We start from the raw sequence: 18350 nt of genomic DNA, 5'->3' as shown, positions 1-18350 counted from the left end.
ATTTAAAATAAAACAAAAGCTTACAGATCATAACTTTGAGGGTACTCTTGTAAAATCCTGAAGCAGATTTATAGAATCATAGAATCATAGAATGGTTAGGGTTGGAAGGGACCTTCAAAGGTCATCTAGTCCAACCCCCCCTGCAAGGAGCAGGGACATCTCCAACTAGATCAGGTTGTTCAGAACCTCATCCAGCCTGGCCTTGAACCTTTCCAGGGATGGGGCATCCACCGCCTTTCTGGGCAACCTTCAGTGTAAAAAATTTCTTCCTAATATCTAATCTGAATCTACCTCTCTCTATTTTGAAACTGTTACCCCTAGTCCTGTCACAACAGGCCCTACTTAACAGTCTCCCCATTTTTTCTGTAGGCCCCCTTCAGGTACTGGAAGACCGCTATCAGGTCTCCCTGGAGCCTCCTCTTCTCCAGGCTGAACAGCCCCAACTCTCTCAGCCTGTCCTCATAAGAGAGGTGCTCCAGCCCTTTTATCATCTTTGTGGCCCTCCTCTGGACCTTCTCCAACTGGTCCATGTCCTTCTTGTGTTGGGGGCTCCAGAACTGGACGCAGTACTCCACATGGGGTCTCATGACAGCAAAGTAGAGAGGCAGAATCACCTCCCTCGACCTGCTGCCCATGCTCCTCTTGATGCAGCCCAGGATGCGGTTGGCCTTCTGGGTCGCAAGGGTGCATTGCCAGCTCATGTTGAGCTTCTCGTCCACCATCACTCTCAAGTCCTTCTTTTCAGGGCTGGTCTCAATCCAGTCTTCGCCCAGCTTACGTTTGTGCCTAGGATTGCCATGACCGACATTTGTCTTCATTTGGGTCCAGGAAGCTACCATGCAAGGAGTTCAGTGAATTTGCTACATGTTTGCTGCTTCCTACACTCAGCACAGGCTTGGGTCATAGTAAGTTGGCCCATGTTGCTCATTGTTTCCAAGATAAGGTTGATTGCATACCCATGGTGAAGACATGGCGGGTGGTGTGCTAGCAATCCTCATTCTATTTCACTGTGAGCTGCCTGATCACTAGCTGTTAGTATCTTTTAGCAAAATTTCTACAAATTATCATGTAGTTTCATTCATGGCTGATACTGGGTGCTTTAGTCTGATTTTCAGAGAAAAAAAAAATGGCAACAGTTTAAATAATCTTTAAAAGGTCCCAAAATAATAAACAGGCCTTGGCCTTCCTTCAGTTATATGCTATTTACAGTATGTCTTCAGCTTTTCTTGGGTGATATTACAGAATTGCAGAATAGTGGAGCTTGGAAAGGACCTCTGGAGATCATCTCCAGTCCAACCCCCCTGCTCAAGCAGGATCATCTGGAGTAGGTTGCCTAGGACCATATCCAGCTCAATCTAGAATATCTCCAAGTAAGGAGAATCTCTGGGCAATCTGTACCAGTGTGTGGTCACTCTCACAGTAAAATGTATTTTCTTATGTTCAGACGGAATTTTATGTAGCTCAGTTTGTTTCTTGTGCTGTTATTAGGTGCTGCTAACAAGAGGCTAGCTCCATTTTTTGCTTAGTCATATATTTATATATATTCCATATACTTATAGATATACTTCAGTCAGTCATTTACTACAGTGATCCTAAGGATCAAATCCATTAGTTACCACTTTGAAAGATGATTACTACCTTTCTATTAAAGGTCAGGGTGTGATGCTGGAGTAGAAAGAGACAGAGGTGTTAGTCTACAACCCTAGAATTCGAGATCATGCAGGGTCCAGCTGCTTCAAAAAGCTCTAGGAAGGGAGTCTGCTGTCTTCCTTCAATCTATTCCTAGTAAAGTCAGCAGGTGCAGAAGAGAATACTTCACTGAAAATTATATTGCTTTTTTTTTTAAAAAGCTGTAGTGATAGTTTCTGTGACGCTTCATCATGCTCATTATACAAAATGTCAATTAACATCAATGACCAAACTAGAGAGCAATGGATTATTTTCTTTAAAGGTGCTTAAGCACTTTGCTGCTTCTTCCACCATTGTATCCACCCTCATGCTTTCCTTGAAGAAATTTGGTAGCACTTTCTCCCTCTAGGTTGTTCTGTTTTTCTAGTTGAGCTGAGGATAAAAGCTAGTATCTTACAGTCCTCAAAGCTGTAGCAAAAGGGATGGGATTTATCATCTACCGATATTTGCATCAGAGATATTTGTACTGACTGGTTTTGTAGTTGGTAGAGAGAATAATTCTTGACCCCTATTGATCTAGCTTCTTTTAGACATCTATCTTGAGACAGGATGCATGCCACCCTGGCATGCATGTTTCTCTCTTTTTGTAAAACAAAACTGTAGATAGCTATTTCAGAGGTAGAGAGCTATTTCAGATGTAGACATATGGAACAGGCATTTAACATTAGGCAGATTAATTCTGATCAAAGCTTTCTGCTATGAAGTTGAAGTGGTAATCCTGGTAAAGAAGTGTGGGAACAGAGAGTGAAGCACAGTTGTCTGATATTGAAGAATTTGAACTATGTCCTTGAACACCACTTGCTCAATAACAAAAAACAGCAATTAGAACAAGATAAGTAAATACCAAAGGCAAAAATAGTAAAGAAAGAAAACTAAAAATCTATAACCAATCCAAATGAAGTTTAAGGCATGTGAACAGTATATTGCTACCAATTGAATTAGATGATTAAGCACGTGCATTCCGCGTGGAACTGAGAAAAGATATAAAAGACTTAGGCTGACGGACAATAAAGGTCTCCCGTACACCATCCACAGAGTCTGTGTCCTTTTTGCAACATATGGCGCCCAAACAGGGACCTTGACTCGCGGAAAGAGAGCAACTGGTGGCAGCCCGGACTGAACAAAAAAGTAACGGAGAAAAGAGTTGCAAGTGGCGGAGGTAAGAGACGTGGTCCCCGAGACCAAGGATAAAGCAACGGAGGTAAGAGACGCGGTCCCCGAGACCAAGGATAAAGCGGCGGTTAAAGAGCCGCGGTTCACGTGACCAGGGAAAAAACAGCGGGAAAAGAGCCGCGGTCCATGAGACCAGGGAGAGAGCGGCGGGTAAAGAGCCGCGGTCCCTGAGACCAGGAGAGAGTGGCGGTAAAGAGCCGCGGTCCACGAGACCAGAACGACGAGACGCACTGCTTCAAAGGAACATAAATCAATTTTAACAATTCTAACAAAAATGTTAGAGGAACAGAACTGTGCTATTAATAACACTGACCTGAAGAGCTTGTTGATTTGGGTGTCCGCCCACGTAGCAGATGTTAACATCTCTAATATCTGCACGGTGGGCACCTGGGACAGTGTAAGTGTTGAACTGTGGGACTGTGCAATGCGGGGTGACCCTGCTGCTCAAAGATTATTACCGGCATGGCATGTAATGTTTGAAGTCTTAAAGAATCACACGCAGAAAGAGGATCCAACAGCACCCGTTACCCCATCTGTTTCCTGCCCATGGAAACAAAGACTAACAGCGAGCTGGGAGAATCCTTTTGATCCAGGTCCCATAGATCTGGAAAAGGAGCCCTCAGTCTTTGGAGCTTCCTCGTTATAGAGGTGGCGTGTTTGTGTGTGTGTTCTTTATGTCAAAAGTGTCGTGGTTTGAGTTTGTGTGTCTTTTGTGTCAACGGTGTCATATTTTTGTTACTGTTCAGTGTTGTTGGTGTGTATGTAAGCTTTTTCCAGCTGATTTATATTTGTGCTACAGCAGAGTGTTCTGGTGTGTGCGTTGTCGCAGGTCGACCCCGTTAGAACAAGTGATACATCTAGATTGATACTATTGCGTACAAGGCGCAGTGTTAAGTTATAAGATCTTTAATAGGAAACGGATAGGCAGTGCAAACAGAGAAATTAATAGATTATAGGCCGGAGGAAAGTAAAAAATTTCCTAGACAGGTATAAGCAGTCTGTGTGTGTGTGCGTATAAGCATGAAGTAAATGGTATAAAATAAGGGGTGAATACTGTCTTGGTTTTAGCAGGGATGAAGTTAATTTTGCTCTTAGAAGCTTTGGATTTTGTATGTGAAGAATGCTGATAGAAATGTTCTGATGATAAGGGTTGTTGTTAATGAGACCAAGGACACTGTCTGGCTTTTGAAGTCTCGTTAACAAGCAGGTGCAGGAAGCTGGGCCGACAGAGTATCGGTCATTTGGACACCGAGTGGTGAGAAAGTACATTGTTCATTTTGTATATATTAATGTTCTTATATTTTGTTATTATTGTAGATTTCCTCTTAGTAAACTGCAGCACAAGCTAACGTGTGATTGGCTGACAGTGGCCCCCATTCCCTTCCTCCCTCCCCCCCCCCCGCCCCCTCGTCCCGCTCAGGGGGCGAGGGCAGGAAGTAGGAAGATGGTGTTGAGACTGCGCAGAGGGAGGGGTGGGGAGAGGTTGTCTTGTTCCCTTTCTCATTGTCCTGCTTTGGTTTTGGTAATAGATGAGTGGTTTTCCCCAGGTCGAGTCTGTTTTGCCTGTGGCAGTAGCTTTAAGGATATTTCCCTGTTTTTGCGGCCGCCGCCAGGCGCCACCCCCGCCCCCCCCCCCCCCAATCCGGCGGGGCGGGGGCAGCTTACCCGGAAAAAAAAAAAAAAAAAAACCTGCCATGGTTACAGATACCAGTTTACCAGTGGCCTTTAGCAAGGAAAAAAAAAGAAAAAAAAAAAAGCTGCAACATCTACTGTACATTATGTCATCCGAGGGCAAGCTCCGGTGATGGTAAAGAATCTGGAAACAGGTAATTGGAAAGGACCATTTCCTCTTATAACGTGGGGAAAAGGATATGCTTGTGTCTCTACAGAAGTAAAAAAAAGTGGATCCCTGCACGATGGGTACGACCAGTGCTCCAAGCTGCCTTGCGTTCATCGGACTGTTAACAAGCTGTATGGCAGCCCTATGGACATCAGTCACAGAAAGAACAAATGTCCTGCCAGACAACGGTAGGACGGCAACTTTGTGTAAAACAACAGCAGCTGCAAGTGCTGAGTGCTGAACTTCAAGAGATGGAACTTTTGGGATCAGTAAAGATGGACTTGTGTCTATTTTTTTTTTTAAACTATTCAAGAGCTAATGTTTCTAGAGGGATAATGATTGTAAATGCTTTAAGATCTATACATTGCAACGATACAGCATGGTATAATCATGCAAGCACTAACACATCAAAATCCAGACAGCATAAAGGACCTAAACAAAATTCACATAGCCTTGAATCTGATTACCAAAATAATACAGAGTTTTGGAAACCAAGTGAAATTATTGCTGCTTCAATCTTAGCACCTGGTGTGGCAAATTCCCAGGCGTTAGCTACGCTAAATAAATTGGGCTGTTAGCTTGCTAAGAAAACGTACAACTGCGTTGGTACTATCAACGCTGTTAACTGATGTAGATTCTGTACGCTAAGCTAGTTCACAAAACAGAACCGCTGTTAGCCTGCAGAGCACATATTTGACAGGCCTTGTTGTATGTGCTGGCCATGCGTGCAGCAACCTTTAGTCAGTACTCTTTCACTGAATCTGCTGAGGGTATAAACTGAGGTGGCTCAGGGCGAGGGGGAGAGGGAGGACTCGGAGCGCACTCTGCGAACAACAGAGGACGCCCTGAGGGTGCTGTGCTTGCCTCCTTTCTCTGCTCTGACCCAGCTGATCATCATCCTCTTGCTCAGCCATGTCTTTGGCATAGTTGGGTTGGCAACAGAACAGATCAGCAATAGATTTTTTTATTATTACCACAAAATCATGGCGGTCAGGATTTTGATGGGCTTTGCTGCATGAATCTGTAAACTGCAACAGAGAGATGATTTTGATATATTCAGAATTTTTTTTTTTTGGTGGATTGATATAAGCTTATTACAAATAGCAGTAGGATGCTTATTCATTCCTATTTTGATCTATATTCTGTGTATTAAAATGTGTATTCTGTGTGTTAAAATATGTGTAAACTTTAATAGATAAAGCGTTGAAACAAGTCTCTTCTCATAAACTAAGAAGGGGGAGATGTGGGTATTTCGCTGAGCCAGTACAGTGTCAGTGAAAGCACACCGCCGTTGGGAGAGGAACACAATCATGCTTGCAGGAAGAAAACCATGGAATGAGAAGGGAAGCTTTAAGATACAAAACATTGTTAGCAGAATTTATGGCTTGTTTCAACAGAGGCCTGCAAAAAACTAGTCACTGGCCTCGTAGATAAGAAAGTTACTGGAGTTGTTATATTTATAATGGTAGAAGAATGCTGTAGTAGAAAATTATTAGAAGGTAGTGAAATTTAGTTTTGCTTAAGTAATCATTAATATGTATAACGTGGTCAGTAATTATCTTGACTAAGCTTCTGTGTGGCATAACAGGGTGGTTGCTATCTTTGGCTGAAATTGGAATTGAGATATTTGATATCTTAGTAAGCATAATCATTAACATTTTGTGTTTGATTCACCTGCCTACAAAAATTATACAGAAAATACTACATCAGATATTGATAGTAGAAAAACAAAAAGGGGGAAATGTGGGAACAGAGAGTGCAGCACAGCTGATATTGAAGAATTTGAGCTATGTCCTTGAACACCACTTGCTCAATAACAAAAAAAACAGCAATTAGAACAAGATAAGTAAATACCAAAGGCAAAAATAGTAAAGACAACTAAAAATCTATAACCAATCCAAATGAAGTTAAAGGCACGTGAACAGTATATTGCTACCAATTGAATTAGATGATTAAGCACGTGCATTCCGCATGGAGCTGAGAAAAGGTGTAAAAGACTTAGGCTGACGGACAATAAAGGTCTCCGGTACACCATCCACGGAGTCCGTGTCGTTTCTGCAACAAAGAAGGAACGCTATGAACTCATTTGACTTCCGTGCAGAATGAAGTCAGTGCAGGTAACAGCTACCCAAACAGTGTGCCAGGAAGAATCACCAAAGACTGTACCACCTCTTTTTGGTTTAATGCCAGAATAAGCACTGCAGAAAGTGGAATTAACTGCTATGAAAATGTTTCTACAGGTCTCTAAAAGAGATATGAAAACACATAACACAAAAATTGGTAGTTTCTCTAAAAATGTATATTTCTACGTATGTTTCTCCAGTCCTGGCCCAGTCACATGACTTTTGAGTGCTTTGAATTTCAGCAGCTGCAAAGACAATGTTACCATAGCACAGAAAACGCCAGCTGTTCCTAGTAGGCATGAAACATCATCTAAGTGGAAGTGAGTGCCAGAGGAATACTTATTAAGAGCACATCTACCAGGTATATAGCTGACCTCAGCTCACACACCTGCATGCTGTTAGGCTGGATGAGGCACTGTTGCTTAGTTGAAACATTTTGACACAAAGGTAGATATTGCAGAAAATGCTGATTTTTGTTGTTTTTATTGTTAAGGTAGGACACTTGTCTGCTGCTACATTTAGTCCAATTGGAGTGTATGCATACAAGGCAAATGTGTGCTTATGAATGCTTTCCTGTCACGGATGCCAAAACCCTTCCTGAATGAAGGACTTGCGGGACTGTTCAACATCTTGGCACACCAACTGGATGCACCACGATGACAGTCTGCTTTAATCTACACAACATGTCATTGAATTTATTTTTATTTTTTAAGAAAACCCATGCATTATCTGCTTTCTCACTTTGCTTCATTTGGTTATAGTACACCATAGAACCTGGGCAAACATAAAAGTTGTACTAAGTAATAAAAACTGGAGAATGATCTATCCATAATACACACACTCAACCTGTATCAGATAGATATCAGAAAACAATCATTTCTCATTCATAGCTCATCATTGCAAAGGATTTAATACCTTTTGCTTCAGTGGGATTAGGGCTGCTTTTCTGCAACAGGAGCTCATGTATTAAGTAAAATGAAAAAAAAGATAGAACCTCTTCAGGTGTAAAATAGTTTAAAATCAATGAAAACAGGGTAGTGCAGTGTCATACATGGCATAGGGAAGGAATCTCTGGTTTTGTAGCACCCTAAATTTTATCTACTCCCAAAATAGTATTACAGAAGTCTAACTGGCACTCCTATGTAGTCACTGTACTAAATTATGTCTAAAAGATAAATGGATCCTTCTAAGACTTGTTAATAACCATAATGCTAGAGAGTTTAAGTGTTAATACATAGGAATTAAAAACAATAATAATTTTTTTTAATTGGTCTTATTTCATATTAAGTCCTATCATCTGTCTCCTGCTCCTAATCGTATGAGTAGGGTGCTACTGAAAAGCACAGTAGCATGATCTTAAATAATCTTTTTTTTTTTTCCCGTATTCTGCATCTCTCTTTCTTTCATTTCATAGCACTTATGTTTTCTATGACCAGACACTAGAGTAGTTTTTGCTTTCATGAAGGAAAAATGAAAGCTGTGACAAGATTTATGAATATCTGGGGTGACTGACTCATAGCAAACTGATCAGTCATAACACAGCTCATACAATGGTTACTTGTATAAATTGTTCTTTTATTTTTCACAGTGAAGGAAGAAAACAAGATTAGCATTCCAAAAAGTTCTGTCTAGCTTGCTAATGTGGTAGGTTTTGCCCTTTTGACATTGTGTGTCTTTTATTATCATAAGTTGCTGCCTTCAAACTTTTCAGTAAGTTGTTTGACCAAGTTCGCTTTAATTTGTTTTCTTTTGGTATCTGCTAAAGGTTTTTGTGGATTTTTTCATTCTTTTCTGTGATGGTAGACAGGATGCTTATAGCACTGAGGAGAAACATTATTACATCAGGCACATTGGATTAAATTTTTGTCATATTTACAGAGATCTGAAAAATAGAATTATGCCTGTCAGTGGATGGGAGATCAGCATCTCACCTGTAAGTGTAAGCTAGCAGCAAAATATAAAAAATACTGATATTTAACACTAACAAAAACAACTTTAAGTGTATAACCACCAGATTATGTTTCTACTCTTTAGATAGCAATGCTAAAGTTCTTAGCTCAAAGTAAAGCTTTGCAAGGCACAGGGAAATTGAACTCAGTTCCCTGCAGTGCTACATCAATGCAAAAAAACATAACTTCCAAATAAAACATATGAGATAACATTCTTTCTAAATCAGATATAAATACCAAAATAAGTACAGAAAGGCACCATCTTATAATTTTATTAAGAATAATAAATTAATTCTCAATTACACCATGCTGGAATACTGATCCCTTGAACAGATGTAGGAAATGTGTAAAATAGGGCTGTGTACCAGCTGTTTTCACAGCAAGTTATGTTTTACTTTATTTTCACAAACCACCAATCTTGCTTATCATCATTAGAAGGGTTGAGATAGACACTAGATGTGCTTCTCTTTCACTTCCTCATATTTTCTACAAATGCTTTCTTTAATGTTCAAACTTAGCAATGAATGTGAGTTAAGACATTTAAAAAATGTCTCTGAATGAGATTTTAAATAATACTTAAGAATTTAAAGATCCATGTAGAAGTGTTAAAGAATTTTCAAAAGTACCGAGTATCCCAGCTCCTACAAGTCTGGTCCTTAAGGAACTTCGGGGCACACACTCCCATGACCTTTATGAACCCTACACTCTTAGGCAATTGAGAGCTTTGAAAATCTTGCTCCTTAGCTTTGCAATTGATTCACTATGGATTTTCTCACAGAAGTGAACTCTTTAGAATATGGACAGCTTCTATGTGTGGATGCTATTCTTAAGCACACATAGCACAGGGAGTGCAGTTATACAGTTTCTTAAACTAGGCATATATATCCCCACGCCACTGAAAGTAGCAGCTCCATCTGCCTCTTGACCTGGGCTGCTCATTCCCACCAGGTCCCCATGCCAATATTGTTGATCGATAGTTTCCAGCTGGATCAGTTCCCATTAGCCCTTGTGTATGGGTTTAGCAGCTGCAGTAGGGAGGGGAAGGCACCTACGCTCTTTTCAGTAGCAGAGTGGACTTCTACCAGATTAAAGCAAGTATTTAGCCATAGTTTGAAAAAACACAGTGCTCTGACAAAGATAAAGCTTCCAGTGCTGTTCATACTTAATACAGGCAACTTTCTGAGTATTGCATCAGTTTTACACTATTATTGCTTTTACAAAAATTACCCCTAGTGTCCAGCTTTTGAATACTGAGAAGTGAACAGGGTCAGTAAGATGGAAAGTAATCATTTCAGTCTAGGACTTAATTTTGAAACTGTAAATTAACCTTCAGTTTAATGTTTTCAGTCATCTGACTGAAAACTAACCAGAAGAGTCAAGATATACAGCAAGAGAGACTTTAAAAGGATATGTCAGCTGCTTCTTGACATATGGTGAAGCAGACTTACTGTACAAAAATGTCAGCAATACTCGAAAGGTTAATGGAAGTAGGATTTGCAGGGACATGACTGATTTTTCTAGAACAGGTGAGGAGAAAAAGGGGATTTGGACAAAGACCTTTAAAGCCTTTTTGCATTTGCCTCTTTCCATCTGAAGGGAAGAGAAGTGCTAGTATCTCTTTTAACTTAAATCACTCTAACCTATTGGAGGGATCCAAAACTTGTCAAATAAAACATTTTCAGACTAAGAATGAGTTGTCAGAATAAGTGAAATACTCAGTGTGAAGCTTATGAAAATTTATCTGTCATGGCGTAGGAGAGTGCCTTATAGTATCAACAGAGTTAAGGTTAAATGTTTTGGTTTTACCATGTTGCCCTTTCTCACACACATCTGTACGTGCCTGCATATGCGCACGTTTCTGACTCACTGTGGGTCCCTTTTTATTCTATTTTCTTTTTAAATTTAATAGGATGAATTAAAATACCTTTACAAGGGGAAAGTAACTCACAAAAGAGAATCTGTTGTCAGGTAACTTGTGATTTAAATTCCTCCCTTAGTTTCAAATAAAAATAAATAATGATCCCGTTGTATGTTAAATATAAGACACATTCTCCTTGCATTATATGAATTCACACTAAGCCAGCAATTATATTAAAAAATAATAATAGGATTGGTAGTTTTGCTGGCTGACAGCAAGACTGGGAAATCTAGAAAATAACTTTTTCCTAGAAAATAACCTCAAGCACAGCCCTATAACAGTAGCTACAGTAAGCATTAGTCTTCTTACTCATTTTAGTTCCTAAGACTTTGATCTAGACCCTGCTGCTTCAGCATCACTGAGCAGGTTGCAGATGCCTCTGCTGCGTAGTGTTGGCCAGAGGTCTGCATACATGAAACTGTCTTTGGTTCGGTGGGGCAGAACCAAGCCCATTTAAAGATGACGGCCTGCTGACCAAAGTTGCAAACTGCTCTGAGATATGTAATGGACACTACCCAGCTTAGAAGATGACTTGCTTAATATTCCTAATGTCTCAGCTTAGTAGGATGTTGCCCTCAGGACTTAACTTTGCTTGTGATTTGGGCTGTAACTGCTTCAGTATGGCCTGGCTATAAAAGACAATGAATGTTAAGCTACAGGGAACAGAAATAAGCTTTTCATATAAAGAAGAGACCCTATAAATATTCCCTTTTGTATGTTCATGTCTTTGTCTACTACACATGAAATTAGGAGATGGTAAGCCATCTGCTCTGTATCCTGAACTAATTTGGCAGAGTTTACCTCTGCATCTGTGTTCTTCTCTTGTGGCCCTTTTCTTATGGCCTGATGCAGGTAATTTTCACTCATTTCAAGAGAGAAGAAAGGCCAGGGGTCAGAACGGGTTCATTTTTGCACAGACATTTTGCTTGTCTGATATTGGCAAATTATTCACTAGAGCCTTTTCCTTCTATGATTGTCAGGACAAGTTCTCATGGGAAGGGTCCAAGTTGGAAATGCCACTAGACTCCTATCATTGCCTACAAGAAATGTATTGATGAAAATGAAAGGATTGTCACAGGAACTTTGGAAAGCCACCTTGGAGAGTAAGCAAAGTCAAGAACTCAACATTTATAAAAATAATGGTTACAGACAGTCTGGTAAACTAAGGTATTAAAACTGAAATTCATCCTGGAACCAATGCATTTATCAGCAATGAGAATAATCCCTTTTCTGACTCTGTGGCCTTCCAAAGAAAATAACAGCCATTAGAGCAAACTCTCCTGGCTGCTTTCACCCACAGTGCTTGTAACTCACACAGGAGAGGAAGTAGTATCTTTATTCTTTTGTAGGATCTTACATAGACAAGTGAAACTTTCTACATACTTATCCATGTATGACATAGCTTGTTCCTTCTGGAGGGTAACTGCTCATAGCGCTCTTTATTTTGTCTATTGCTCACTATCAGCAGGAATATAAAATTTTCTGGGCTAATTATAAATATTTTTTTATCAGTTGTGGTTTTCTGCAGTTGACCTCATAGCCCTTAGGTTCAGATAAAATTTTACCACTATAACTTAAAAACTTGTCCTGTGTGATTTGGCTAATCTGGGTGACTAGCCACATATGTGTTCCTAGCCCATAGCAAATAAAAGATACTGCACTGAAGACTAAACCTAATGCCCTTGCTTTTCCTGGGGAGCAGGTGTGCACACATAACATGAGAATAATTCATCACTAGAATGGAGTGTTTGAAATTGTGGTGTTTTTCTTTAGCAATGCTTTGAGTTTCAGCAAAACTGGTTTGGAGTTCCTAAGACACAGCAGGGGACAAAATATACAATCCCAGTTGTTCCTTCTAGCCCTTGCAATGCATAAATGCAACTCTCTTCCCTTGGTAGCCGTGACTTTCCGTTGAAGAATAAAACATCTCTTATCTGTGTGATGACCTACAGGGTGTCATTTGGGAAATGTTTAAATTAACATAGCTCTCCTCTAAGCTAAAGCATTCCTGTGGCCTTTTTGCCCTACATCTTCTAGTTTATGTAACTTAAAGTAAAATGGATAAAATAAAAATAATTTAGTCTTCACTTAGTAGATGGTGGCATTTCTAAAAGTCCTTTTGCCTCTAATATAGATAACATTACTCACTTAAAAGCTTCATCACCGCCTTAACACTGAAAGCTAAAAGTAACTTGGTGTTTGTTGTTACATTAATTTTAAAATCTGTAAATCCTAAAAATAACATGAAGCTCTCTTCTTCTCAACATTAATTTGTCTGCCAAAGAAGGACAGCATCACATAACCTGATTTGATGCCCAGCAAAATAATGCAATTCAACAGGATGCACTGTTCAGGGGACTGATTGACCGATCTTGCTTGATGTAACTGTTGGGCAGACAGCCCGAATTTTTATAGAATATTTGATGAGATAAAGGACTAACTAAAGGAGGGTAAATATAATTGCATAAAAGTCACATCCCTAGCTGTCATAGTTCAGCCCCGATCAGGACCAGACTACGCAGTCTCTCTCTCACTCCCCCCACCTTCCGAGAGAACAGGGAGAGAAAATATAAGGAAAAATGGCTCGAGGTTTGAGATAAGGACAGGGAGAAATCCTTAAAGTTACCGTCACAGGCAAAACAGACTCGACTTGGGAAAAACTATTCATTTATTACTACAAACAGCAGGATAATGAGACAGAGAACAAGATAAACTCCCCCGACCCCTCCCTCCTCCCGAGCCCAACATTATCTCTACTACCTTCCCCCCTGAGCGGCACAGGGGGGAAGAGGGAATGGGGGTTGCAGTCAGTTCATCATACGTTGTTTCACGTCGCTGCTTCATGGTCAGGGGAAGAACTCCTCACATTCCTCCCCTGCTCCATCGTGGGGTCCCTCCCACGGGCTACAGTCCTTCATGGAACTGCTCCGGCATGGGTCATCTCTTCCACGGGGTGCAGTCCCTCTAGAACAGCTGTCCCAGCGGGCCCTCCATGGGCCACAGCTGCCTTCAGGCATCCACCTCCCCCTGTGTGGGGTCCTTCACTGGCTCCAAGTGGATCTCTGTTCCTCCATGGACCTCCATGGGCTGCAGGGGGACAACCTGATCCACCATGGTTATCACCACAGGCTGCAGGGGAATCTTGGCCAGGAGCCGCATTACTCCTCCCCCTCCTTCTGAACTGACCTTGGCATCTGCAGCCATTCCTCACAACAGGCTGGTAGATGTCTCTCAGGATCTTTTTTTTACATCTTATTCACTTCTCATCTCCTTTCAACTTCTTGCAGCCGGGCTGGACCGAGTCAAGCCCAGTCGGCTGCCTGGCAAGAGGCCAGAGGGTGAGGCCTGCAAGGCCCATGAGGCCTGCGCCTCCCCATCTGCACCTCTGCCCCCGCTCAGCTTCTTCACATCTTCTCTTCTCTCTTTTTTTTTCTGTTTTCCCCTTCTTAAATACGTTATCACAGAGGCGTTATCATGGGACATTCTGCTACCAATTGGCTTGGCCTTGGCCAGCAGCGGGTCCGCCCTAGGCCCGGCCAAGTCCACTGAACAAAGGGGAGTGACTTCTAGCAGTTTCCTACAGAAGCTACCACCTTAGGCCCCCCCTCACTAACAAAACCATGACACTAGCTTATCAAGTAATCTCCCAGCCGTAACCATGGATTGGAAAGTTAATATGTCTTCATGTGCCCTTCTGATTGTTTTCTGGCTGTGGTTTTTAACACATTTTCTGCCTGCCTTATCTGTTTGGTGTAGAGTTGGGAGAACCCTGTAGTATTTTCCATCTACTTTATCTGGTTTTCAGAGCTTACAGAACTCATTCTGATTTGATTTTTCTTGGGAGTTTAACCTTATACAATTTCCTGTTTCTGCAGTTTCCCACTTCTGTTGCCATATGCTAGCCAGGCAGAAGGCTGAGCTTCTGATGAACAAAACTATTTGCATGGTACAAGTAGAAGTGGTACTGGTGATGCATACACACATGCATACATTCCTGTCTAATAGGAAGGCTACTTTGTCCTCCATGATGCTCTTTCTCTCAATTCTTGGGCAAAATATTTTGGTTACATTAATTTCACACCACTTTCAGTCCTGTTAATTCACACCAGCATACACTAGAAATAAGTGAAGCCTTTGGTTCCTTGGGAGGCTTTTCTTCTTGCTTTTTCTTTCCAGAAAATGTCGGTTTATGCCTTTCTTAGATTTTCCATCTCTGCGTTGCTACCAGGCTCTGGAGAGCTCAGTAACGTGAGCTGCATTGGGATCTCTCATTTCACATTATTATTTGCGCCTATGCATCTCTGAATAGATTTTGGCTACACATATGTGTGTATGTCTGTAACATATGGATACAAAAATGCTATATAAACTTATGGTTGTGTGCACTTATCTATATCTAAAGAGACAGGACTCTTAAAAGTATTACCTTTATATTTGCAATAGAAAGGGAAGGGCACAGTACATTTTTGACATATCAACTTTCAGCATATTAAAATAATGATTTGCAGCCTTGAGGCTTTCTTTGTCCTTTTGTTGCAATTTCTCCTGACTGCTTTGCAAATGTGGTGGCGATTGTAATGGTAGGTGACACTTCCTGGATGATTTTCTTGTTTGAGAAGTGAGTAAATCTGTTGAAAATGTGCATTCTCCATCTTTCAATTGTTGAATCCGTGTTCTGTACTATGCAACAGCATCTCCATATGTTGCTTTCCACCTTCTGTGTTTATCCTCCTTTTTTGAGTACAACAAAAATGGAAGGCTTCTCCTGAAATTAGGTCTCCACTGCTAATTTAAAAAGCTGTATAAAACACTTAAATCTGGACTACTGAACATCATGTTATGACTTAACCAATTGGAAGCAGCTACCTGTGCTAGATACTATCCACACAGTACAAGTGTCCTAATTTAATCAAAAGTGATTTAAAACCTAAGCAGACTAGGCCAGTACAATCCTAAGGGTAGATACAATTTTGTCCATTCACACTTCATCCCTATTAGTTAAGCTTACTGTGGTAAATTAATTTGTACATTGGTCTTAATTAAAGCAAAAAAACTCTTGAATGCATCTCAACATCAATTTTATTGTTTCTGGTCTGAGTTTGTAACAGTTTTGACCTAAACGTGATTTAGAGGGGCCTGTGGCTCAGTACATGTTCTGTTCCACATACATGTCCTGGTTCTGGCTAGGACAGAGTTAATATTCACCTGAGCTGGGTGGAGAACAGAAGCTGGTAGCCCCTATGGCTGGGATAATTAACTAATTAGCTAACAGCTGGGGTTAATTTACCCAAATTAGCCAAAGACCTATTCCATCCCATCTGACATCATGCTCAGTGTATAAGTGAGGAGGGTGCTGAGGGGAGCCTTCTGCTACTTGAAAGAAACTAGGTGTGCAGATTTGTTGTAAGCCATTATACTGTATTTGTATTCCATCACTGTTTCGTTTTCTTCTGTCATTACTATTAAATTTACTTTTTGTTCAATCTCAACCCATGTGTTTGGGTTTTGTTTTTTTTTTTTTCCTGGTTTTCTTTTGTTTACCAGTTCTCACCCTATTCTCTCAGAGGATGGGGGGAGCAAGAGAGAGAATGGCACCCACGTTGGGCACCAAAATAACTGTCATAGTTCAGCTCCGATCGGGACCAGACTACGCAGTCTGTCTCTTGCTCCCCCCACCCTCCGAGAGAATGGGGGGAGATGATATAAGGAAAAATGGCTCGAGGTTTGAGATAAGGACGGGGAGAAATCCTTAAAGTTATGGTTACGGGCAAAACAGACTCGACTTGGGGGAAAAATACTCATTTATTTCTAAAACTAGCAGGAGAATGAGACAGGAAACAGGATAACCTCCCCCCACCCCTTCCTCTTCCCGAACTTAACATTATCTCTACTACCTTCCCCCCCGCAAGCGGCACAGGGGGCAGAGGGAATGGGGGTCGCAGTCAGTTCATCACGCATTGTTTTACGCCACTACTTTATAGTCGGGGGACAACACCTCACATTCCTCCCCTGCTCCAGTGTGAGATCCCTCCCACGGGCTACAGTCCTTCGTGAAACTGCTCCAGCATGGGTCATCTCTTCCACGGGGTGCAGTCTCTCCAGAACGGCTGCCCCAGCGGGCCCTCCACGGGCCACAGGCTCCTTCAGGCATCTGCCTGCTCCAGGGTGGGGTCCTCCATGGGCTCCAGGTGGATCTCTGCACCTCCATGGACTGCAGGGGGACAACCTGCTCCACCATGGTTATCACCACAGGCTGCAGGGGAATCTTGGCCAGGAGCCGCATTACTCCTCCCCCTCCTTCTTCACTGACCTTTGCGTCTGCAGCCGTTCCTCACAACAGAGACTAAAAGTAGCATATTAATTTGAGAGACATAAGAACAAAAAATTAAACAAAAAAAAATGAGCAAGGCTATGGGTACAGAATAATGACAAAAGAAGACAAAAACTCTAGCAAATGACTAGAAAAACCTACCACGTTGCTAGTTGCATTTGGCTCTGATGCATTCTTGTGCTAGAAGTATTCTGGTACAGAGTGGGCATATCAGTTGGAGGTGACAGTGAGCTGTATCCAGCACATACCTTGTCTCAGGCATACTGAGCAAACAGTTCAAATAAGTCAAGTGAATTTGTCATCGTTGTCTTCACAGTGATTTTCACTGTGAGTTTAGGATTAAAATACAAAGATGTACCTCATCGGTCTTGTAGGAGGAAGGAATCCCACAAAGTAAGATGTTGTTAAGTGGCCCTCATGTCTGCATGAGGAGAAATTCCTTTCTCTCTCTTGGTCTCCATAATCACTCGTGTGCAATATCCACAATGGATTAATCTCATTTTCTGACTTCCAGCATCTTTCAGCCTGGGATTGTGTTATCTCAGAGTCTTTTAATGGGTAAATGATCATGCAAAAAAAACTCGTTGTCTTCAGCAAAGTGTCAAATCTGATGCATGATTGTCCTGTCATACTGGTAATTGGTATAAAGCACCACCACATTTTTTGTTGATGTTTGCTCTACTGTTTTGTGGGCATGTAACATGGCCATTCTAACACGAGTGAGTAGGCATACAAATGGTTGTGTATACTTGGTTAATAATGATTTTACCTGGGAAATAGGCTTTTGTTTTGATTTGTGGCAATACTATAGTGCATCGACTTCAGAACTGTTTCAGATTTACAAAGTCAAACCTCTGAGAAGCTCAAGGTTTAAGATTTACAATTAGGAAGTTTGCAATTTCCAGTTTGAAACAAATCTCAGCTTTTTTAAAAGACACCTCCCCCTCTTCATTTCCACTAAAAGTAACTTAGAATTTTGTCCCTCAAAATTAATTTTATTCTAGTTTTATCCTTTGGTACTCAGTTTTAATTAATTTTTCATACTAATTTTACTGCTCTTGAGTCAAGGTCAGAGTTTGAGTGCCTTGAAATAAACCATTTTAACTCCTAAACTCCTGATTTCTTATCAGATTTACTTTTGTATTGCTATTTTGTAGTCTTTCTTATGATGTAACTAATTTAGATAGAAAGACCTTTACAGAATTTTCTTGGTAATGAAATGTAAGCATGTTCCTTCTAATAAATATACCTTAAAGAGTTTACAATAGCTTTAACAAACACTGGGATAAAACCCAAAATTTCTGGTTAAGAAAAAATAAAGCTCTTG

The 18350-nt window shown here is 41.0% G+C and overlaps 1 long non-coding RNA gene across 1 annotated transcript in view; it reads left to right on the top strand.

The window, feature by feature from the left end:
- Positions 1-18350, top strand: part of LOC147600854 (uncharacterized) — an 840330-nt gene that overhangs the window by 119984 nt on the left and 701996 nt on the right. Inside the window, exon 2 of the long non-coding RNA XR_015258372.1 lies at positions 16758-16857. This is a non-coding gene — a long non-coding RNA (uncharacterized LOC147600854). The remainder of the gene's footprint in view (positions 1-16757; positions 16858-18350) is intronic.

Source organism: Chlamydotis macqueenii, chromosome 4 (assembly GCF_036417535.1).
Source record: "Chlamydotis macqueenii isolate bChlMac1 chromosome 4, bChlMac1.mat, whole genome shotgun sequence".
Lineage (NCBI taxonomy): Eukaryota > Metazoa > Chordata > Aves > Otidiformes > Otididae > Chlamydotis > Chlamydotis macqueenii.
Note: the sequence above shows the minus strand (reverse complement) of the source record. Positions and strands in the feature narration are given on the sequence as shown.